The sequence below is a fragment of the Macaca mulatta genome, chromosome 1, assembly GCF_049350105.2.
Source record: "Macaca mulatta isolate MMU2019108-1 chromosome 1, T2T-MMU8v2.0, whole genome shotgun sequence".
NCBI classification, from domain to species: Eukaryota; Metazoa; Chordata; class Mammalia; order Primates; family Cercopithecidae; genus Macaca; species Macaca mulatta.
The window spans coordinates 230,776,950-230,799,974 of record NC_133406.1 but is presented as its reverse complement, the minus strand read 5'-3'; the positions used below and the strand labels follow the sequence as shown (position 1 = coordinate 230,799,974).

The 23,025-nt window shown below is 46.7% G+C and overlaps 1 protein-coding gene and 1 long non-coding RNA gene across 24 annotated transcripts in view; one reads left to right on the top strand and one right to left on the bottom strand.

Moving 5' to 3' along the window:
- Window positions 1-23,025, top strand: part of NMNAT1 (nicotinamide nucleotide adenylyltransferase 1) — a 46,798-nt gene that overhangs the window by 1,519 nt on the left and 22,254 nt on the right. For 21 of the 23 annotated variants that reach the window (XM_077975165.1, XM_077975156.1, XM_077975127.1 and 18 more), the window contains exon 2: window positions 3,367-3,628. The gene's annotated coding sequence lies outside the window, so the exon portion shown is untranslated. Of the gene's footprint in view, window positions 1-3,366; window positions 3,629-7,904; window positions 8,023-23,025 lie in introns of all 23 variants that reach the window. The other 2 variants (XM_077975151.1, XM_077975112.1) reach the window with 1 other exon arrangement.
- Window positions 3,366-5,135, bottom strand: LOC144336523 (uncharacterized). Its single transcript, XR_013408381.1, has 3 exons — window positions 4,858-5,135; window positions 4,096-4,557; window positions 3,366-3,783 (listed from the first exon to the last, which is right to left on the bottom strand). It is a non-coding gene; the product is annotated as an uncharacterized LOC144336523 (long non-coding RNA).

Sequence of the window (23,025 nt, the reverse complement as noted above, 5' to 3'; positions counted from 1 at the left end):
AAGCTACCGCCAGGCCTGGTCTTTGAAGTTAGTTATATTTCAGCTGCCCAGGATAAACTTCTAACTTTGATTGCCACAGAGCTTTACCAGAACTAATTGTTTCTCTTAGTTCTGATTGTGGAATCTCTTTATTACCATCAATTGTTTTGCAGAGTTATAATTTGAATATGAAACCATTTTTCTAGCCCACTGGAATCTTTGAAGTTAGTTATATTTCAGCTACCCAGGACAAACGTAACTTTGATTACCACAGAACTCTACCAGAACTAATTGTTTCTCTCAGTTCTGTCTGATTGTGGAATCTCTTTATTACCATCAATTGTTTTTCAGAGTTATAATTTGAATATGAAACCATTTTTCTAGCCCACCTTAAGAGAAGACTGTTGACACACTAGTTGGAATGGTTGCAATTGCCTCTACCTTGCAAGACACTTCAGATTCAAAGAATTTTCTCTGTAAAAGTTGGCCAGGCACGGTGGCTCATGCCTATAATCCCAGCACTTTGGGAGGCTGAGGCAGGCAGATCACTTAAGGTCAGGAACTCGAGACCAGCCCGGCCAACATGGTGAAACCCCATCTATCCTAAAAATACAAAAATTAACCGGGCCTGGTGGTGCATGCCTGTAATCCCAGCTACTCAGGAGGCTGAGGCATGAGAATCGCTTGAACTCAGGAGGTGAAGGTTGCAGTGAGCCAAGATCGCGACACTGCACTGCAGCCTGGGTGGCAGAGCAACTCCGTCTTAAAAAAACAAAACAAGGCCAGGCGCGGTGGCTCACGCCTGTAATCCCAGCACTTTGGGAGGCCAAGGCGGGCAGATCACGAGGTCAGGAGATCGAGACCATCCTGGCGAACACGGTGAGACCCCGTCTCTACTGAAAATACAAAAAAATTGGCCGGGCGTGGTGGCAGGCGCCTGTAGTCCCAGCTTCTGGGGAGGCTGAGGCAGGAGAATGGCGTTAACCCAGGAGGCGGCGGAGCTTGCAGTGAGTGGAGATTGTGCCACTGCACTCCAGCCTGGGCGACAGAGCGAGACTTGGTCTCAAAAAACAAACAAACAAAAAAACCAAAACAAAAGAAAAAAAAAGTACCTGTTAATGCAATTATCTTTCAATTTTGATTCATAAATATGTGTGGAAGTGTCAATGTTTTTGGTAAAATGGAATTCACAGTGACAGACTCAGTGCTGTACAAAACAAAACCGGAAAATATACTTTAAAAAAATTATTTGAGCTGGGCGTGGTGGCTCACACCTGTAATCCCAGGACTTTGGGAAGCCGAGGTGGGCAGATCATGAGGTCAGGAGTTTGAGACCAGCCTGGCCAGCATGGTGAAACCATGTCTCTACTAAAAATAGAAAAAATTAGCCGTGCATGGTGGCGTGTGCCTGTAGTCCCAGCTACTCGGGAGGCTGAGGCAGGAGAATTGCTTGAACCCGGCAGGTGGAGGTTACAGTGAGCCGAGATCATGCCATTGCACTTCACCCTGGGCTACAGGGCGAGACTACGTCTCAAAACAAACAAACAAAAATCATTTGAAAAATTTGCTGAATAAACACTTGTTCACAGTGTACTTTCCCTGGTTATTTTTGTTTTTGTTTTTGATACAGTCTTGCCCTGTCACCTAGACTGGAGTACAGTAACATGATCACGGCTCACTGCAGCCTTAATCTCTCAGGCTCAGGTGATCCTTGCACCTTAGCCTCCCTAGTAGCTGGGACTTCAGGTGCATGCCACCACATCCGGCTAGTTTTTGTATTTTTTGTAGAGATGAGGTTTTGTCATGTTGCCCGGGCTGGTTTCAAACTCCTGGGCTCCAGTAATCTTCCCACTTTGGCCCCCCAAAGTGCTGGAATTGCAGGCATGAGCCACCCCACCCGGCCTTCCCCTAATTTTGATAATGATAATCCAATGTTCTGTTCTAGCATTTGTGTAGTTTTAGCGTGTGCAGTCTTTGAAGCAATGGAGGTATTTGCCTGTTCTTCTCTGTGACTTAGTCAATCAGCAGTTCTATGCTAAGGGTTTTTTAATGTACCTTTAGGTTCTTGTTTAGAGTTAATGGATAATGAAAACATATTTCTTCGTTTTGTTTTTTGTTTTTTTGAGATGGAGTCTCGCTCTGTCGCCCAGGCTGGAGTGCAGTGGCCGGATCTCAGCTCACTGCAAGCTCCGCCTCCTGGGTTTACGTCATTCTCCTGCCTCAGCCTCCCGAGTAGCTGGGACTACAGGCACCCACCACCACGCCCGGCTAGTTTTTTGTAATTTTTTTAGTAGAGACGGGGTTTCACCGTGTTAGCCAGGATGGTCTCGATCTCCTGACCTCATGATCCGCCCGTCTCGGCCTCCCAAAGTGCTGGGATTACAGGCTTGAGCCACCGCGCCCGGCCATGAAAACGTATTTCTAATGCATAAGAGAAATTCATTCTGAAACAAAAATAGAATATAAGCCTTCAGACAGAAGGCAGAGAAGAAACTGGAGAAAGAGAAATAATATGTTAGGCAGGAAACCATGGGAGACAGCGCTGGGGAAAGTAACATCCAGACTGGGAGTCACTGGGAAACCAGATAAATGCTCCCTGGCAGCTGGAGGAGTTGAGGACACTTCAGCCTGGACTTGGGATGGGAGCCCAGAGCACGCAAGTTGCTCCAACTAGGTAGAGAAAATGCTGGGGTAGATGAAACTTGAGTGGCCAACAAGAAGTACCATGAGCCAAAGACTCCTTGAACACTTGGGCCTCTTTTAAATGTCTGCCTTAGATAGTTCATACCATTGCAAATCTTGCATAACGGGTAAGAACACGAACTTTTAGAATCAAAGATGTCACTCTAGGTGTGGTTGTATTTGGAGTAAGAAAGTAATTAAGGTTAAATAAGGTCATAAGTGTGGGGCCCTGATCCGATAGGACTAGTGTCCTTATCAGAAGCGTGAGTGGAGAGTTTGCCCCTTACCCTTAACATACTGAAGAAAGATTATGTGAGGACATAGCAAGAAGGCAGCCATGTACAAGACAGGAACAGAGCTGCCACCACAGACCAAATTGGCCAAAACCTTGATCTTGGGCTTCTAGCCTCCAGAACGGTGAGAAAGTCAATTTCTGTTGTTGAAATCACCCAGTCTGTGGTATTTTAGTATGACAGCCTAAGCAGACAAATACACCATCTAAATGCAGATATATCCAAATCTCTAGGCTGTTGTGTGTCTGCACCTCTCCCCTGAACTTGGCTTTGTTCTCCATTTGCCTACTTAGTGTTACCACTTGGATATCTAATAGATGTCTCAAACTTCACTTCTCTGTAAACTGAACTCCTGATAGTCCCCTCAAGCCTACTTCATGGACATCTTTCTCTTCTCTTTTTTTGGAGACAGGGTCTTGCTGTGTTGCCCAGGCCAGAGTGCAGTGGCGTGATCAGGTGATCCTCCCACCTCAGCCTCCCAAGTAGGATGTGAGGGCAATCTGGCTGTGACGTCCCTCACCCCATTGATCACCAGGGTTGATCCAGCTGATCCGGCTGGCTAGGCCAGTGTCTCCTTCCTCCCTCACTGCTCCATGTATGTCCCTCCGGAAGCTGCACACTCAGTCGAAGAGAACAACCATCCCCAATAGAGGAGGACTAGTCTTCAGTCAAGGGTATGTAAGTAGTTGCGTTCCCCTGCTAGAACCTTCAAACAAGCTCTCAAGGTCCCAAGTAGCTAGGATTACAGGCACACGCCATCATGCTTCGCTATGATTCTCTTCTCAGTTAAAGGTAGTGCTGTTCTTTTAGCTGCTTAGGCCAAAAACTTCTATTTTTTTTTTTTTTTTTTTTTTTTTTTTTGAGACGGAGTCTTGCTCTGTCTCCCAGGCTGGAGTGCAGTGGCGCGATCTCGGCTCACTGCAAGCTCCACCTCCCGGGTTCACGCCATTCTCCTGCCTCAGCCTCCCGAGTAGCTGGGACTACAGGCGCCCACAACCGCGCCCGGCTAATTTTTTGTATTTTTTTTAGTAGAGACGGGGTTTCACCGTGGTCTGGATCTCCTGACCTTGTGATCTGCCCGCCTCGGCCTCCCAAAGTGCTGGGATTACAGGCGTGAGCCACCGCGCCCGGCGCCAAAAACTTCTAGAGTCATCTTTGACTCTTCTTTCTTTCACTGCCCACATCCCATCCATTGCAAATCACATTGGCTGTATGTTCCAGACACACCCAGAATCAAATGACGTCTTACCACTTTGCTGCCACCATCAGGGATGGGTCAGCATAACCTGTCACCTGGATTATTGCAGTAGCCTCCCATCTTGTGTCTTCACTTGCACCCTTGCCTCTCCCTACATTCTGTTTTCAGCTTCAAGTGCCAGAGAGATCCTTAAAAATATGTCAGATCATGTCACTCCTCTGCTTAAAGCCCTGCAGTGTCTTCCTTTTCCCTCTCTGTGTCTGCTATTCCTCCTCCCTTAGTTATTATGTTCCAGCCATGCTGGGCTTCATCTCTTCCTGCAGCATGACAGGCATGCATCTGCCTTGGGACTCTTGCACTATTACCTTTGCTTAGAACATTCTCGCCAGGTACAGTGGCTCACGCCTGGATTCCCAGTACTTTGGGAGGCCGAGGTGGGCAGATCACTTGGGGTTTGGAGTTTGAGACCATCCTGGCCAACATGGCAAAACCCTGTCTGTACTAAAAATACAAAAATTAGCTGGGTATGGTGGCGCATGCCTGTGATTCCATCTACTCAGGAGGCTGAGAGGGGAGAATTGCTTGAACCCGGGAGGTGGAGGTTGCAGTGAGCCGAGATGGTGCCACTGCACTCCAGCCTGGGTGACAGAGTGAGACACTGTCTAAAAAATATGTCAGATGGGGGCCAGGTGCGGTGGCTCACACCTGTAATCCCAGCACTTTGGGAGACCAAGGTGGGCAGATCATGAGGTCAGGAGATTGAGACCATCCTGGCTAACACAGTGAAACCCCGTCTCTACTAAAACTACAAAAAATTAGCTGGCCATAATGGTGGGCGCCTGTAGTCCCAGCTACTTTGAGAGGCTGAGGCCGGAGAATGGCGTGAACCCGAGAGGCAGAGTTTGCAGTGAGCCGAGATCGCGCCACTGCACTCCAGCCTGGGTGACAGAGTGAGACTCTGTCTCAAAAAAAAAAAGAAAAAAGTCAGATAATGTCACTCCTCTGCTCAAAGCCCTGTAGTGATTGATGAGGTCTAGGGAATGTGTTGTTTCTAAATAATTTATGTTAATCATGGTAATATAATTACTTCAAAGGAATTTCGTTCTTATTGTGTGATTGCTCACGTTTCTAATTCCTACCTTAGTGCTGTGTCTGGGATGTGGAAGGTGCTCAGAAAATGGTGGTGGTTTCAAAGGATAGTGGATATATATTAGGTAACCTCCTGTCCAGAAGAAAACAGATGAACAGTCATTTCCATTTGTTCAGGTGCTACGCCTGTCAGAGATGCTTTGGGAGATTTTATACTGAATATGTTCTTCTTGCCCATTGGTTCTGTTCTTTTTCTCAAGGAATGGAGTTGTCAGCCAGGCGAGCTGGCTCATGCCCGTAATCCCAACACTTTGGGAGGTCAAGGCGGGCGGATTGCTTGAGCCCAGGAGTTCGAGACCAGTGTAGGCAATATAGTGAAACCTTATCTCTACAAAAAAATACAAAAGAGTAGCCAGGTCTGGTGGGGCATACCTGTAGTCCCAGCTACTTGGGGTGGGGGCTGAGGCGGGAGGATTGCTTGAGCCCGGGAGGTGGCGGTTGCAGTGATTATGCCATTACGTTCCAGCCTAGGTGATAGAGCGAGACCCTGTCTCAAAATAAAGTTGTATCCAGTCCTTAATGACATTGAGACCATTTGTGAGTAACTAGTCCCTACCAAAAATACTTCAGAATTTTTTTTTCTTTTTGAAACAGAGTTTTACTCTCGTTGCCCAGGCTGAAGTGCAATGCTCACTGCAACCTCCGCCTCCTGGGTTCATGTGATTCTCCTGCCTCAGCCTCCTAAGTAGCTGGGATTACAGGCACCCGTCACAAGCCTGGCTCATGTTTTTGTATTTTTAGTAGAGACGGGGTTTCACCATGTTGGCCACGCTGGTCTCGAACTCCTGACCTCAGGTGATTCACCTGCCTGACCTCCCAAAATGCTGGGATTACAGGCGTCAACCACTGTGCCTGGCCCAGAATTGTTAAATATACACAGAAGTAAAAAGACAAAACACGGCTGGCCATGGTGGCTCAGGCCTGTAATCCCAGCACTTTGGGAGGCTGAGGCAGGTGGATCACCTGACATCAGGTGTTTGAGACCAGCCTGCAGTGAACCAAGATCACACCACTGCACTCCAGCCTGGGCGACAGACCAGGGCTCTGTCTCAAAAAAGAAAAAAAAAAAAAGACAAAACACAATGCAGGTCACTTTAGCTATTTTCTCTGGAAAACAGTTAGCTGTCATGATGCAGGTTGTTATAATCTATAAGGGGGAGGTTGTGATTATTTTTACTCTAAAATCTTCCACTGCCTTTTTTTTTTTTTTTTTTTTTTTTTTTTGAGATGGACTCTTACTCTGTCACCCAGGCTGGAGTGCAGTGGCGCAATCTTTGCTCACTGCAACCTCCACCTCCTGGGTTCAAGCGATTCTCCTGTCTCAGCCTCCCGAGTAGCTGGGATTACAGGTACACACCAAGACGCCCAGCTAACTTTTGTGTGTGTGCGTGTGTGTATATATATATGTATGTGTCTATATATATGTGTGTGTGTGTGTATATATGTGTATACATGTATATGTGTGTGTGTGTGTGTATATATATATTTTTTTAAAGTGGAGACAGGGTTTCACCATGTTGGCAAGGCTAGTCTCAAACTCCTGACCTCGGCTGGGCGCGGTGGCTCAAGCCTGTAATCCCAGCACTTTGGGAGGCCGAGACAGGCGGATCACAAGGTCAGGAGATTGAGACCATCCTGGCTAACACGGTGAAACCCCTTCTCTACTAAAAAAATACAAAAAACTATCCGGGCGTGGTGGCGGGCGCCTGTAGTCTCAGCTACTTGGGAGGCTGAGGCAGGAGAATGACGTAAACCCGGGAGGCGGGAGCTTGCAGTGAGCTGAGATCCAGCCACTGCACTCCAGCCTGGGCGACCGAGCGAGACTCCGTCTCAAAAAGAAAACAAAGGCCGGGCGCGGTGGCTCACGCCTGTAATCCCAGCACTTTGGGAGGCCGAGGCGGGCGGATCACGAGGTCAGGAGATCGAGACCATCCTGGCTAACACGGTGAAACCCCGTCTCTACTAAAAATGCAAAAAATTAGCCGGGCGAGGTGGCGGGCGCCTGTAGTCCCAGCTACTCGGGAGGCTGAGGCAGGAGAATGGCGTGAACCCGGGAGGTGGAGCTTGCAGTGAGCCGAGATTGCGCCATTGCACTCCAGCCTGGGCGACTAAGCGAGACTCTGTCTCAAAAAAAAAAAAAAAAAAAAAAAGAAAACAAAAAAAACTCCTGACCTCAGGTGATTGCCCACCTTGGCCTCCCAAAGTGCTGAGATTACAGGCATGAGCTACCACATCCGGCCCCACTGCATTCTTAAAGAAGCAGTAAATTGACCTTGTTCAAATACACAATCTGAATTACTAGGGTCTTTTGAAACTAAACCTCTGTTTGTTACTAAGACATCTATTTTCCTTCCTCTTTTTCAGCACTTATTTCTATAGCAATCTCCCAGCTGATGCCACTTAACTTCATTGAACAAAACATGAGGTTTAGAAAGTCAAAATAATCATTGTGAAAGTATTTGATAGGAGATCTTTATTTGGAATGAATTGGGTTATGATGTCAGTCCTGTGATTTCAGCGGAACTGTTTCTTTTTATCCATTGTCAGTGAGTGCTCATTAATACTTAAATGCAGGTTTCTTTTTTTTTTTTCTTTTGAAACAGAGTCTTGCTCTGTCATCCAGTCTGGAGAGTGGTGACGCAATCTCGGCTCACTTCAACTGCCGCCTCCCGGGTTCAAGTGATTCTCCTGCCTCAGCCTCCCAAGTAGCTGGGATTACAGGTGCCTGCAACCACACCCGGCTAATTTTTGTATTTTTAGTAGAGACAGGGTTTCGACACGTTGGTCAGGCTGATCTCGAACTCTGGACCTCAAGTGATCCACCCGCCTTCGCCTCCCAAAGTGCTGAGATTATAGGCATGAGCCACCGTGCCTGGCATAACGCAGTTTTCTACTAAATGCCTGATTTTGACATGTTTCCTATTATTGGCTCTGCTGTTCAGCTGAAATAGCAGGATAGGAGATGGTTGTGTGATTGCCGATAGGTGGCAGGGCTGCTGGGACAGGCCCAGCCAGGTAGAGATGTGTATCTCAGACAGGAAACACAGGATCCAGATGGTTCAAACTGTTGGGTTAGCATCTGGCCTTCGACAGGTCACCCTGGCCCACGAGATCAGCCTCAGGCCTGAGAAAAGCACTACAGGATGAAGAATAGATAGGATCTAATTAAATGCAGTGGGAGTAACATGAGAAGGATGTTTTTTCATATCCCATCCTAACCCTCCTCTCCCCCTGTTTGCTTTGCTTTGCTTTTCATGCTTTTTAGCTTCTTGGATCTCTTGCTTTAAGAGGAACTAGGGCGGCTGGGCACAGTGGCTCACGTGTATAATCCCAGCACTTTGGGAGGCTGAGACGGGTGGATCACTTGAGGTCAGGGGTTCAACACTAGCCTGGCCAATATGGTATAACCCCATCTCTACTAAAAATACCAAAATTATCCAGGCGTAGTGGCACACACCTTTAATTCCAGCTACTGGGGAGTCTGAGGCAGAAGAATCGCTTTAATCCAGGAAAAGGAGGTTGCAGTGAGCCAGGATCACGCCACTGCACTCCAGCCTAAGCAACAGAGTGAGACTCCGTTTCAAAAAAAAAAAGGAACTAAAGCTTAATATTCCCCTTGCAGCATCACAGTCACAGTGCCAGTTGAGTAGTTATTGCCTCAAAGGACTGGTAAGCCTTTGACAAGGACTTGGAAAGTTTTCTTGCTTACCTGTAGAAGCTAAGCTGCTCACCGACAGCAGCACAGACAAGTAGTAAAGTTCAGGGGTTGTTTTTTCCTATATTTGAGAGAGAAAAGGTACTATGAGGAATACTTTGTCTTTTAATTGGAACATATGTTAAAAATGTTTTGCCACAAGGATTTAAATGAAGGTGCCAATTTAGCAAGAAATAGAAGTCTTGCTATTTACTGTGCCAAACCCAATCCAACAGCTTCACCTTCACTGTTTGTTTTGAGACATGATGTTGTTTTGTCACCCAGGCCGAAGTGTAGTGGTGTGAGCATGGCTCACTGCAGCCTTGACTTCCTGGGTTCACGTGATCCTCCTGCCTCAGCCTCCCAAGTAGCTGGGAATACAGGCACGTGCCACCAGGCCTAGCTAATTTTTGTAATTTTTGTAGAGATGGGGTTTTGCCACATTGCCTATGCTGGTCTTCATCTCCTGGGCTCAAGCGATCCGCCTGCCTCAGCCTTCCAAAGTACTGGGATTAGAGGCGTGAGCCACTGTGCCTGGCCAGTTTCACTGTTGATTAATATCTTAACTACTTTTCGAACAGTGAAATGTTTTAACTGTGACATGTGCCTAATGAGGAATTCCATCTCCACATATCTCTACTTTTGGTGTCAGTAGAAAATAAATATTGAAGACATATTATTTACAGCCAAACTTTCAGATTAAGATAAGCCTTTAGAAATTCATTGTTTAAAAACATACACAGTCTGTTGCCAAAACTGTTAACACCACAGTGCAGACTCCTTCACTGAAGGATCCCACACCAAACGCAGGAAACATCCATCTCAGCGTGCGTGGCACTGGCTCCATCTGAACAAACAGCACAGAAAACCTAAAAGGACAGGAACAGCATCAGTTATCAGTGTTTAGGTTTAATCATCTCAGACACATAATCTTTTTTTTTTTTTTTAGACAGAGTCTTGTTCTGTCACTCAGGCTGGAGTGCAGTGGTGCAATCTTAGCACACTGTGACCTCTTCCTCCCGGGTTTAAGCGATTCTCCTGCCTCAGCCTCCCTAGTAGGTGGCATTATAGGTGTGCACCACCATGCCTGGGTAATTTTTTGTATTTTTAGTAAAGACGGGGTTTCACCATGTTCGCCAGGCCGGTCTCGAACTCCTGACCTCAGGTGATCTGCCCACCTTGGCCTCCCAAAGTGCTGGGATTATAGGCGTGAGCCACCGTGCCCGGCTAGAAATATATTCTTGAATGCAAACCTAAATGCAGTTTGTTTCCTTCCCTTCCTGCTGTGGAACAGAAATGCCAGTCTAGGCAAAGTAATTTTTCCTTTGATATAGATTGTATGCGCGTTTCTTTGTTTTTTTTTTTTTGAGACGGAGTCCTGCTCTGTCGCCCAGGTTGGAGTGCAGTGACGCAATCTTGACTCACTGCAACCTCCACCTCCCAGGTTCAAGCAATTCTTCTGCCTCAGCCTCCCGAGTAGCTGGAACTATAGGCACCCGCCACCGCGTCCAGCTAATTTTTTTGTATTTTTAGTAGAGATGGGGTTTCACTGTGTTAACCAGGATGGTCTCGATCTCCTGTCCTTGTGATCCATCCGCCTCGGCCTCCGAAAGTGCTGGGATTACAGGTGTGAGCCACTGTGTGCGGTCTTTTTTTTTTTTTTTTTTGAGATGGAGTCTTGCTCTGTTGCCAGGCTGCAGTGCAGTGGCGTGATCTTGGCTGACTGCAACCTCTGCCTCCCGGGTTCAAGCAATTCTCCTGCCTCAGCTTCCCAAGTAGCTGGGACTACAAGGGTGTGCCACCACACTCAACTTATTTTTGTATTTTTAGTAGAGATAGGGTTTTACATGTTGGCCAGGCTGGTCTTGAACTCCAGACCTCAGGTGATCCACCTGCCTTGACCTCCCAAAGTGCTGGGATTGCAGGCATGAGCCACCATACCTGGCCCTATTTTTTCATTTTAAAAAATTCAGACATAGTTTTTGCTGAAATCATACATCACTCTTTTTTTTTTTTTTTTGAGACAGAGTCTTGCACTGTAGCTCAGGCTGGAGTGCAGTCTTAGCTCACTGCAACCCCGTCTCCCAGGTTTAAGCTATCGTCCTGCCTCAGCCCCCCTCGTAGCTGGGACTACAGGCATGCGCCACCATGCCTGGCTAATTTTTATATTTTTAGTAGAGAAGGGATTTCGCCATGTTGCCCAGGCTGGTCTCGAACTCCTGACCTCAGGTGATCCACCCGCCTCGGCCTCCCAAAGTGATGGGATTACAGGCGTGAGCCACCACGCCCAGCCCATACATCACACTTAAAAGCACATTCAAAGGAAAATATGATTAAGATAGATTAGCTAAAATATTCTTAAACTTCTCCACTTTTCAGAATGTTGAGAATAGAGACCAACTCCATGTCCTTTTTTTGGAGATAGGGCCTCCCTCTGTCACCCAGGCTGGAGTGCAATGACATGACTCACTGTAACCTCCATCTCCCGGGCTTTAGTGACCCTCTGACTTCAGCCTCCCAAGTAGCTGGGACTACAGGTGCATGACACCATGCCCAGCTAACTTTTTCTATTTTTTTGTAGAGATGATGTCTCACCATATTGCCCAGGCTGGTCTTGAACTCCTGACTTCACGCAATCCTCCCACTTCAGCCTCAGAGTGGTGGGGTTACAGGAAAGAGACACTGGACCCAGCCCTATATCACTTTTTGACTTCAAGTTGCCATTGTCCTTGTTTTTCTACCCAGAATCATCTCTTGATCAGTAACTATTTATTGAATGAAAAACCTGATACTTTAATATTATAACACTAAATAATTTTATAACAGAAGGAATTTGGGCCGGGCGTGGTAGCTCATGCCTGTAGTTCCAGCACTTTGGGAGGCCAAGGCAGGCGGATCATGAGGTCAGGAGATCGAGACCATCTTGGCTAACATGGTGGCACCCTATCTCTACCAAAAATACAAAAATTAGGTTGATGTGGTGGCGTGTGCCTGTAATCCCAGCTACTCGGGAGGCCGAGGCAAGAGAATCGCTTGAACCCAGGAGGTGGAGGTTGCAGTGAGCCAAGATCATGCCACTGCACTCTGGCCTGGTGACAGAGCAAGATTCCGTCTCAAAAAAAATAAATAAAAGGAATTTGTATTTAACTTAATTTGGTTACGTACTCAAATTATAGGACAACTAAAAGAGAGGCCAGGCACAGTGGCTCACACCTGTAATCCCAGCACTTTGGGAGGCCGAGGCAGGCAGATCACCTGAGGTCGGGACTTTGAGACCAGCCTGACCAACATGGTGAAACCACATCTCTAGGCTGGGCGCGGTGGCTCACGCCTATAATCCCAGCACTTTGGGAGGCTGAGGCAGGCGGATTGCCAGAGGTCAGGAGTGGACACCATGTTGGACAACATGGTGAAACCCCATCTCTACTAAAAATACAAAGTATTAGCTACGTGTGGTGGCACATACTTGTAATCCCAGAATCCCAGCTACTCAGGAAGCTAAGGCACAAGAATCGCTTGAACCTGGGAGGCAGAGGTTGTAGTGAGCCGAGCTTGGGGGACAAGAGTGAGACCTTGTCTCAAAGAAAAGAAAAAGAAACCCCATCTCTACTAAAAATACAAAATTAGCTGGGCGTGGTGGCGCATGCCTGTAATCCCAGCTACCCGGGAGGCTGAGGCAGGAGAATCATTTGAACCCGGGAGGCAGAGGGTGCAGTGAGCCGAGATTGTATCATTGCACTCCAGCCTAGGCAACAAGAGTGAAACTCTGCCTCAAAAAAAAAAAAAAAAAAGAACAACTAAAAGAGATATTTAGGAAGTTTTTGAAGATTCCCTTCACCTGAATTTTAGATGTGAGTTGTTTTTTAAATTTTAGTGCGTGAATTCCTGAAGAGCAGAGAACTTTGTCCTACCAATTTTTGTTCTAGCAGTGTCTGGCTACTATTTGTAGTAGATACCTAATAAATGCTTGACAGATAACTGCACACTTACCAATTGTGAAGAAGGTAAAGATGATATTACCAACTAGGTTGTACAGGAGAGGTTGGCTGCAATATCGGGAGGATCTGGGCCTAAAAGTCAATACACGAGGTGATACATTAATTTATTACTTATTACAGGAAATCTGTGGTATAAGCATAACACCAGAAGGCACTAATCCTTGAACTCTAATTCTTATTCTGGCACTGGGTTCATCTTGGCTGTAGGCAACTCACTTCTCTTGAGAACCTTGATTCCTTTACTGTGACTGTAAATGAATACTACAAAATAGTCCATAAATAATAGTAAGAGTTATTAATGTCATCATTGGTAAATAAATAATGTTTACCATGTTTCTTTCTTTTCTTTTTTTCTTTTTTGTTTGTTTTGTTTTGTTTTGAGACAGAATTTTACTCTGTCACCAAGGCTGGAGTGCAGTGCTGCGATCTCTGCTCACTGCAACCTCTGCTTCCCAGGTTCAGGCAATTCTTGTGCCTCTGCCTTACCAGTAGCGGGGATTACAGGCACATGCCACCACACCTGGCTAACTTTTGTATTTTTAGTAGAGATGGGGTTTCATCATGTTGGCCATGCTGATCTCGAACCCCTGACCTCAAATGATTGGTTTACTTTTTTTTTCTTTTTGAGACAGAGTCTTGTTCTGTCACTCAAACTGGAGTGCAGTTCCAAGACCTCAGCTCACTTCAACCTCCACCTCCTGGGTTCAAATGATTCTCATGCCTCAGCTTCCTGAGTAGCTGGGATTACAGGCGTGTGCCACCATACCTGACTAATATTTTGTATTTTTAGTAAGGATGGGGTTTCACCGTGCTGTCCAAGCTGGTCTCGAACTCCTAATCTCAGGTGATCCGCCCTCCTCGGCCTCCCAAGTGCTCGGACTACAGGCATGAGCCACTGATCCTGGCCTTGTTTACCTTTTTTTTTTTTTTTTTTTAAGACAGAGTCTCACTCTGTCACTCGGGCTGGAATGTAATGGTGTGATCTTGGCTCACTGCAACCTCCACCTCCCAGGTTCAAGCGATTCTCCTGCCTCAGCCTCCTGAGTATGTAGGTTTATAGGCACATGCCACCACACCTGGATAATTTTTGTATTTTTAGTTGAGACGGGGTTTCACCATGTTGGTCAGGCTGGTCTCGAACTCCTGACCTTATGATCCACCCGCCTCGGCCTCCCAAAGTGCTAGGATTACAGGCGTGAGCTGCTGCGCCCGGCCTTCTTCTTTTGTTTTCTTTTTTGATACGGAGTCTCGCTCTGTCACCCAGGCTGGAGTGCAGTGGCGTGATCTTGGCTCACTGCAAGCTCTGCCTCCCAGGTTCACGCCATTCTCCTGCCTCAGCCTCCCGAGTAGCTGGGACTACAGGTGCCCACCACCACACCCAGCTAATTTTTTTGTATTTTTTAGTAGAGATGGGGTTTCACCATGTTAGTCAGGATGGTCTCGATCTCCTGACCTCATGATCCACCCGCCTCGGCCTCCCGGAGTGCTGGGATTACAGGCGTGAGCCACTGCGTGTGCCCGGCCCTTTTTTTTTTTTTTTTTTTTTGAGATGGAGTTTCACTCTTGTTGCCCAGGCTGGGGTTCAATGGTGGGATCTCGGCTCATTGCAACCTCCGCCTCCTGGGTTCAAGCAATTCCCCTGCCTCAGCCTCCTGAGTCGCTGGGATTACAGGCATGCGCCACCATGCGAGACAGGGCTTCACCGTGTTGGCCAGGCTGGTCTCAAACTACTGACCTCGTGATCCACCTGCCTCGGCTTCCCAAAGTGTTGGGATTACTGGTGTGAGCCACTGCACCCGGCCCTTGTTTACCATTTTTAAAATTCATGTTAATTTGCGATTTTGGTGAAAAACTATTTCATGGGAATTCTGACCTGTAGTAAGAAAAAATGACTTACTTTACACGGACTTCCTGTAATAGAAGCTGGTGAGTTTGAATTTGGCTAATTACAAGGAGTATTGCAGCTTCTTGTCCCTCCCCCTCACTTAAGTACATTCTCAGTTTTCAGATTTTTTTAGAATTAAAGTTATTAATTGACTGTTTCCACTAATAATAATTTCCAAGACAGAATCTGAAAGAACATATTAAGTAATAATCAGGTTGGGCGTGCCTGTCACCCTCAGCCCTGCAGACATTAGCTAACGCTAGACTGTTGGGACTGGTCTCCAGGGAATCCGTAAGTTGAGACATTGGTCCCCTCATTGTCTCCTATTTAATGGCTTTCTATACCAGAAGAAGTAAGTGTGGATTAAAAGTTAAACTCAGTTTACCCACAGCTATCTTCACTGTATTGAGATTTTTGGCTTTTCAAAGTGAAGTCGGTGATTGCCCTTGATAACAGGGGCAGAAAAAATGGGGCAGGCTGCAATTAAACACGTAGCAGAAATCCCAGAGAGCACCCAAGCGGTGTCCACAGGTGAGAAATGCGTGTTGAGCTGCCAAGTATAAGAACCTACCTTAGCAGAACATAGAACTGGAGAACCAGGGTGGTAATTCCAACTGAGAACGCTGTCACCCGGCTGCGTGGGACACAGTGAGTTACATTTTACATTACTCGTTGAGTGATGAAATAGCTTCCAGAAACCAAATTCAGGTTCTGTTTGGTGTTAATGTTACATTTAACTACAGAGATAAAGTTTTAAACATAATGAAGATGAATTGAGATCCATTGCATTCTAATAAAATTCTAATAATACTTCAATAAGAATATTAATAATAGTTACTACTTATTGATCTCCTATTATGTAGCAGGCTTTGTTGATACTGATGTTTTGTTTTGTCTTGTTTTGTTTTGTTTTGTTTTTTTGAGATGGAGTCTTGCTCTGTCACCCAGACTGGAATACAATGGTGTGATCTTGGCTCACGGCAACCTCTGCCTCCCAGGTTCAAGCAGTTCTCCTGCCTCAGCCTCTGAGTATCTGGGACCACAGAAGCATACCACCACGCCCGACTAATTTTTGTATTTTTAGTAGAGATGGGGCCTCAGTCTCCCAAAGTACTGGGATTACAGGCGTGAGCCACTGCTCCCAGCCTGTTGATACTGATCTTTAAGGAATCTTTAGAACCTTGGTTCCTTTATCATGACTGAAAATTAATGTAAAACAACCTGCAAGTAATACTAAGTTATCAATATTCATAACTGGTAGACAAATGTGTCAAACATTTTACATGCATTACCTAATTTAATATGCACAAAATCCTATGACATAGGACTATGGTTTTCCATTTTTTAAATGAGAAAACAGACTGTTAACTGACAGTTATCTACCTACCACAATTTGTACAACCAGATGAAAATTGTTACTGCTCAAAACATTTTTGAAATTCTTTTGAGATTACATGTACGTAGTTTCCATGGCATATAAGAAAATCTTGGTCAGGCACAGTGGCTTAAGCCTGTAATCCCAGCACTTTGGGAGGCCGAGGCAGGTGGATCACCTGAGGTCGGGAGTTTGAGACTAGCCTGGCCAACATAGTAAAAACCCCATCTCTACTAAAAATACAAAAATTAGCTGGGCGTGGTGGTGGGTGTCTGTAATCCCAGCTACTCAGGAGGCTAAGGCAGAAGAATCGCTTGAACCCGGGAGGCGGAGTTTGCAATGACCTGAGATCATGCCATTGCACTCCAGCCTGGGGACAAGAGCAAAACTCCATCTCAAAAAAAAAAAAAAAAAAAAGAGGCCGGGTGCAGTGACTCACGCCTGTAATCCCAGCACTTTGGGAGGCCAAAGTAGGCAGATCATGAGGTCAGGAGTTCGAGACCAGCCTGACCAACATGGTGAAACCCCGTCTCTACTAAAACTACAAAAATTAGCCAGGCGTGGTGGTGCGCACCTGTAATCCCAGCTACTCAGGAGGCTGAGGCAGGAGAATGGCTTGAACCTGGGAGGTGGAGGTTACAGTGAGCCCAGATCACATGTTGCCGCACTCCAGTTTGTGGGACAGTACCCCAACCCCCCCAAAAAAAGAAAGAAAATCTTCCCATTAACTAATCATTCTAACTCCCTTCTTCACTGTAAACTATTAAATTCACATTGATTATTTTATTAATTGGGTTTAGCACTGAATAACTTTAGGGCATTCACAGAAATCAAATATACCCTCCAAAGACAGATTTATCCCCAATGAAGGTACTCAAAAGAATATGCAATTTCAAAATATACCCCCAAGAATATTTAATGGCAGCACTGTTGGAACAAGAACATAGCTACATGCTTGAAGTTACTGTTTTTGAAAGGAATAGCATCCTTTTAGAGATGTAAATCCTGAGAGGTGGTGAGGTCAGCCACATTTAACTATTAGCCAACACAGGTTTAATACTGAGCATCCTGAAATATGTGACGGGGAGAGCCAAACAGAATTACTATTGTTTTTGAAAAGTTGATTTTTTAAAAAACTGACTTTTTAGCCAGGAGTAATGGCATGTACTTGAAGTACTAGCTACTTGGTAGGCTGAGGTGGGAGGATCTCTTGAGCCTGGGATTTCAAGGCTGTGGTGAGCAATGATTGTGCCACCGTACTGCAGCCTAGGCAACAGAGCTGTACCCTATCTCTAAAAAATAAAAATAAAAAAAGAACCTGGCTTAATGTTATGTTAATATTTACACCCCAGTGTTTTTAAAATGTAAAGATCAGGCCGGGCGCAGTGGCTCAAGCCTGTAATCCCAGCACTTTGGGAGGCCGAGACGGGCGGATCACGAGGTCAGGAGATCGAGACCATCCTGGCTAACATGGTGAAACCCCGTCTCTACTAAAAAATACAAAAAAACTAGCCGGGCGAGGTGGTGGGCGCCTGTAGTCCCAGCTACTCGGGAGGCTGAGGCAGGAGAATGGCGTAAACCCGGGAGGCGGAGCTTGCAGTGAGCTGAGATCCAGCCACTGCACTCCAGCCTGGGCGACAGAGCCAGACTCCGTCTCAAAAAAAAAAAAAAGTGAAGATCAGTGATTTTGGCCAGGTGTGGTGGCTCATGCCTCTAATCCCAGCACCGTGGGAGGCCAAGGTGGGAGGATCACTTGAGGCCAGGAGTTCAACACCCCCCTGGACAACACAGCGAGACCCCATCTCTACCCAAAAAAAAAAAAAATAATAATAATAATAAAGATCACTAACTACCCAGGCCAAAGCACAGTGGCTCAATCTCAGCCTCCCGAGTAGCTGGGACTACAGCCACATGCCACCGTACCCAGCCCAAGATTAATAATTTTAAAATTAAAAGTAAATGTTAAGCTTCAAGACTGCCACAGAAAGAAATGAACTCCTTATTGTCACAGTGAGCTGGGGAGGGACACTTACAGCCTGGGCTGGTGAGTTCTCGGCAGCCAGCAGTGCAAGCGATAGGCTGTGTGGGCCAAACAAAAGTGAATCATGGTGACACTGGGCCCAGAGCACCTGGAGCAAGACAAGGAGGACCCAGGGCAGTCCTGTTAGAGTTCCCAAACTATTGCACCCATTCATCAACCAGCCACAACCCCCCTATGCGCATGTGCCCAGCAAGGATATGAAGGAAGTACTCTTCAGGAAAGGGACAGATCCTAGTTCTTTAAAACCCACCTTTGGCAGCAATAGGCGCTCACTGTAACCTTAACTCTTCTGTGGCTCTGAAGATTTAGAGTCTTGTCTGAGCTCAAGTTGGCTGTGTTAACAGTTAATGGAACTGAGCTGGATATTTGAGACAAGTTATAGATGTAAGAAGGGAGAAAGACAGCTTCCTTTATGCTGAGAGATCAGCTTCCCCAGCCCCTCTGCATCCCTTGGACATCACATGGAAACCTGAGCTCATCCCCAAGGATACAGCTGAAACTCTTTGTTCCTTCCTTCCCTGTAGTCTGTTTCAGAACTGCAGCAGCTCCCTTGAGGATCCACACCTCTTGAACTCAGCCTTACCCTTCTTCCATCTCTCTCTTGGGAATAGTACCTGAAACCTGAGATGGCCGGGGATGTCTGACGCCAGCTGTCTGTTAGATGCCAGCTGAACCCAGCCCTTCCACCAGTCTTTGAGAGCATGCTCAGTGGCTGGTGGATACTCTGATTTCTCTGTAGGCCTCAGGGTACTATGGGCATGTCACATTCATCACCCCATCCCATAATACCACAGGTAGTTTTTATGGAAATTGGGGGCCTGGGGTAGGGATAAAAGGTATGGGTCCAAGCCCCAAGTGAATCCTGGTATCATACTTGGGATGATAACTGAAAGGCAAGACAGTTAAATCATTCTAAGTGATGAACTCGTTTTTTTCTAATGCCCTACTGACCACTACTGAACCTTCTTTATTCCCTAAGAACAGTTAGCAGTGTCCCTGTGATCCCACCACTCTGCCTTCTTTCGAGAAGGCCCCAGTATAATTCTTTTTTTTTTTTTTTTTTTTTTTTGAGACAGAGTTTCGTTCTTGTTGCCCAGGCTGGAGTGCAATGGCGTGATCTTGGCTCACCGCAACCTCCACCTCCTGGGTTCAAGCGATTCTCCTGCCTCAGCCTCCCAAGTAGCTGGGATTACAGGCCTGCGCCACTATGCCTGGCTAATTTTGTATTTTTAATAGAGACAAGGTTTCTCCGTGTTGGTCAGGCTGGTCTTGAACTCCCAACCTCACGTGATCCACCCGCCTCGCCCTCCCAAAATGCTGGGATTACAGGCATGACCTACTGCGCCTGGACCTCAAGTATATTTCTTACTTCCATTTCCACTGACTATTTGTGGCTGCCTCTCCTATCTTGTTTCACCCCGTCCAATGAATAGTGTATCATCACTATCATCAGTAACACCACTTTCCTCAAAAATAACAGCTACCATTCATTTTAACACTGTGCCAGGCAATATGCTAAGCCCCTTGCTATGTGTTATCCTCAGAATTAATCCTCAAAGTAACTGAGATTGGCCTTCTCGTTATCTCCATTTTATCCATGAAGAACCTAAAGACAGAGTTAAGAGATCAAATCAAGATCACACAACCAAATAAGGGTTATTTTTTTTTATTTATTTATTTATTTATTTATTTATTTATTTATTTATTTATTTATTTATTTTGAGACGGAATCTCGCTCTGTTGCCCAGGCTGGAGTACAGTGGCACAATCTTGGCTCACTGCAAGCTCCGCCTCCCGGGTTCACGCCATTCTCCTGCCTCAGCCTGCCGAGTAGCTGGGACTATAGGCGCCCACCACCTCGCCCGGCTAATTTTTTTGTATTTTTAGTAGAGACGGGGTTTCACTGTGTTAGCCAGGATGGTCTCAATCTCCTGACCTCGTGATCCACCCGCCTCGGCCTCCAAAGTGCTGGGATTACAGGCGTAAGCCACTGCGCCCGGCCCAAATAAGCGTTTTTAACACCCATGTCATATTATTTTGAGAACCCTGTTGTCACTCCTTTCCTCAGAAACCTTCAAAGCTTCCCATTGTCCAAGGGGTTAAAGTTGATATTTTTAAACTCCTTAGCTATGATAGGGCTCAGTTCCAATCTACACTGTTCTAGTTTATCTCCCACTTTTCTTCTTGGGGAGAGAGCTTAAGAGTCCGGAAATAGGCCGGGCGCGGTGGCTCAAGCCTGTAATCCCAGCACTTTGGGAGGCCGAGACGGGCGGATCACAAGGTCAGGAGATCGAGACCACAGTGAAACCCCGTCTCTACTAAAAATACAAAAAATTAGCCGGGCGCGGTGGCGGGCGCCTGTAGTCCCAGCTACTCAGGAGGCTGAGGCAGGAGAATGGCGGGAACCCGGGAGGCGGAGCTTGCAGTGAGCCGAGATCGCGCCACTGCACTCCAGCCTGGGCAACAGCGTGAGACTCCGTCTCAAAAAAAAAAAAAAAAAAAAAAAAAAAAGAGTCCGGAAACTTGGCCGGGCGCGGTGGCTCAAGCCTGTAATCCCAGCACTTTGGGAGGCCGAGACGGGCGGATCACGAGGTCAGGAGATCGAGACCATCCTGGCTAACCTGGTGAAACCCCGTCTCTACTAAAAAATACAAAAAACTAGCCGGGCGAGGCGGTGGGCGCCTGTAGTCCCAGCTACTCGGGAGGCTGAGGCAGGAGAATGGCGTGAACCCGGGAGGCGGAGCTTGCAGTGAGCTGAGATCCGGCCACTGCACTCCAGCCTGGGCGACACAGTGAGACTCCGTCTCAAAAAAAAAAAAAAAAAAAAAAAAGAGTCCGGAAACCTAAATTCTTGCCCTGATGTGCCATTCACTAGCTTTGTCCACTGAGAGCATCAAATCTGAACAAAAGAAAGCTGGTCAGCCTCGCAGTTATGTCTGACTACTATTAGGCTACAAATGAACAGTCTTGACACAGATGTTTTGAGTATTGCCAAGTCTTAGATGTACACAGTGAGGCATTGCATAGCCTTAATTTCCAGATTTATTTTCATTTATTTATTTTTATTTATTTATTTTTTTTTTGAGACGGAGTCTTGCTCTGTCACCCAGGCTGGAGTGCAGTGGCCGGATCTCAGCTCACTGCAAGCTCCGCCTCCCGGGTTTACGCCATTCTCCTGCCTCAGCCTCCCGAGTAGCTGGGACTACAGGCGCCCGCCACCGCGCCCGGCTAGTTTTTTTTTTGTATTTTTAGTAGAGACGGGGTTTCACTGTGTTAGCCAGGATGGTCTCGATCTCCTGACCTCGTGATCCGCCCGCCTCGGCCTCCCAAAGTGCTGGGATTACAGGCTTGAGCCACCGCGCCCGGCCTCCAGATTTATTTTTAACCCACTCTTTCTTTTTTTCTTTTTTCCAAGATGGAGTCTTGCTGTGTCCCCCAGGCTGGAGTGCAGTGGTGCGATCTAGGCTCACTGCAACCTCCACCTCCCAGGTTCAAACGATTCTCCTGCCTCAGCCTCCCGAGTACCTGGGATTACAGGCGCACACCACCACACCCAGCTAATTTTTGTATTTTTTAGTAAAGACGGGATTTCACCATGTTGGCCAGACTGGTCTCTAGCTTCTGACCTCGTCATCCACCCACCCCGGCCTCCCAAAGTGCTGGGATTACAGGTGTGAGCTGTCTGGTCCCCATTTTTTCTTTTTTCTTTTCTTTTTTTTTTTTTTTTGAGGCGGAGTCTCGCTCTGTCGCCCAGGCTGGAGTGCAGTGGCGCGATCTCGGCTCACTGCAAGCTCCGCCTCCCGGGTTCCCGCCATTCTCCTGCCTCAGCCTCCCGAGTAGCTGGGACTACAGGCGCCGCCACCACGCCCGGCTAATTTTTTTGTATTTTTAGTGGAGACGGGGTTTCATTGTGTTAGCCAGGATGGCCTCGATCTCCTGACCTCGTGATCCGCCCGTCTCGGCCTCCCAAAGTGCTGGGATTACAGGCTTGAGCCACCGTGCCCGGCCTCCATTTTTTCTTTTTTGAGATGTTTGTAATAGTGAAAAAGTAGAAAAACCTAAATATCCAAAGGTCGAAGATTAACTGGAAAAACTAAATAACTATAGACTATAATTTGGAACATGCTAAATGCTTTTGACCTAATTTTTTTTGTGAGAAATGACAATGTGTATGAATTTTTTTTTTTTTTTTTTGAGACAGAGTCTTTCTCTGTTGCCCAGGCTAGAGTGCAGTGGCCCGATCTCAGCTCACTGCAAGCTCTGCCTCCCAGGTTCACGCCATTCCCCTGCCTCAGCCTCCCAAGTAGCTGGGACTACAGGTACCTGCCACCACGCCCGGCTAATTTTTTGTACTTTTTGGTAGAGACGGGGTTTCACCGTGTTAACCAGGATGGTCTCAATCTCCTGACCTCATGATCAGCCTGCCTCTGCCTCCCAAAGTGCTGGGATTACACATGAGCCACCGCCACCAGCCTTTTTTATTTTTATTTTTTTTTGAGACAGAGGCTGGAGTGCTGAGGCGTGATCTTGGCTTACTGCAGCCTCCACCTCCGGGATTCAAACAATTCTCATGCCTCAGCCTCCCAAGTAGCTGGGACTACAGGTGCCTGCTACCACGCCTGGCTAATTTTTTGTACTTTTTGGTAGAGATGGGGTTTCACCGTGTTAACCAGGATGATCTCGATCTCCTGACCTCGTGATTGGCCTGCCTCAGCCTCCCAAAGTGCTGGG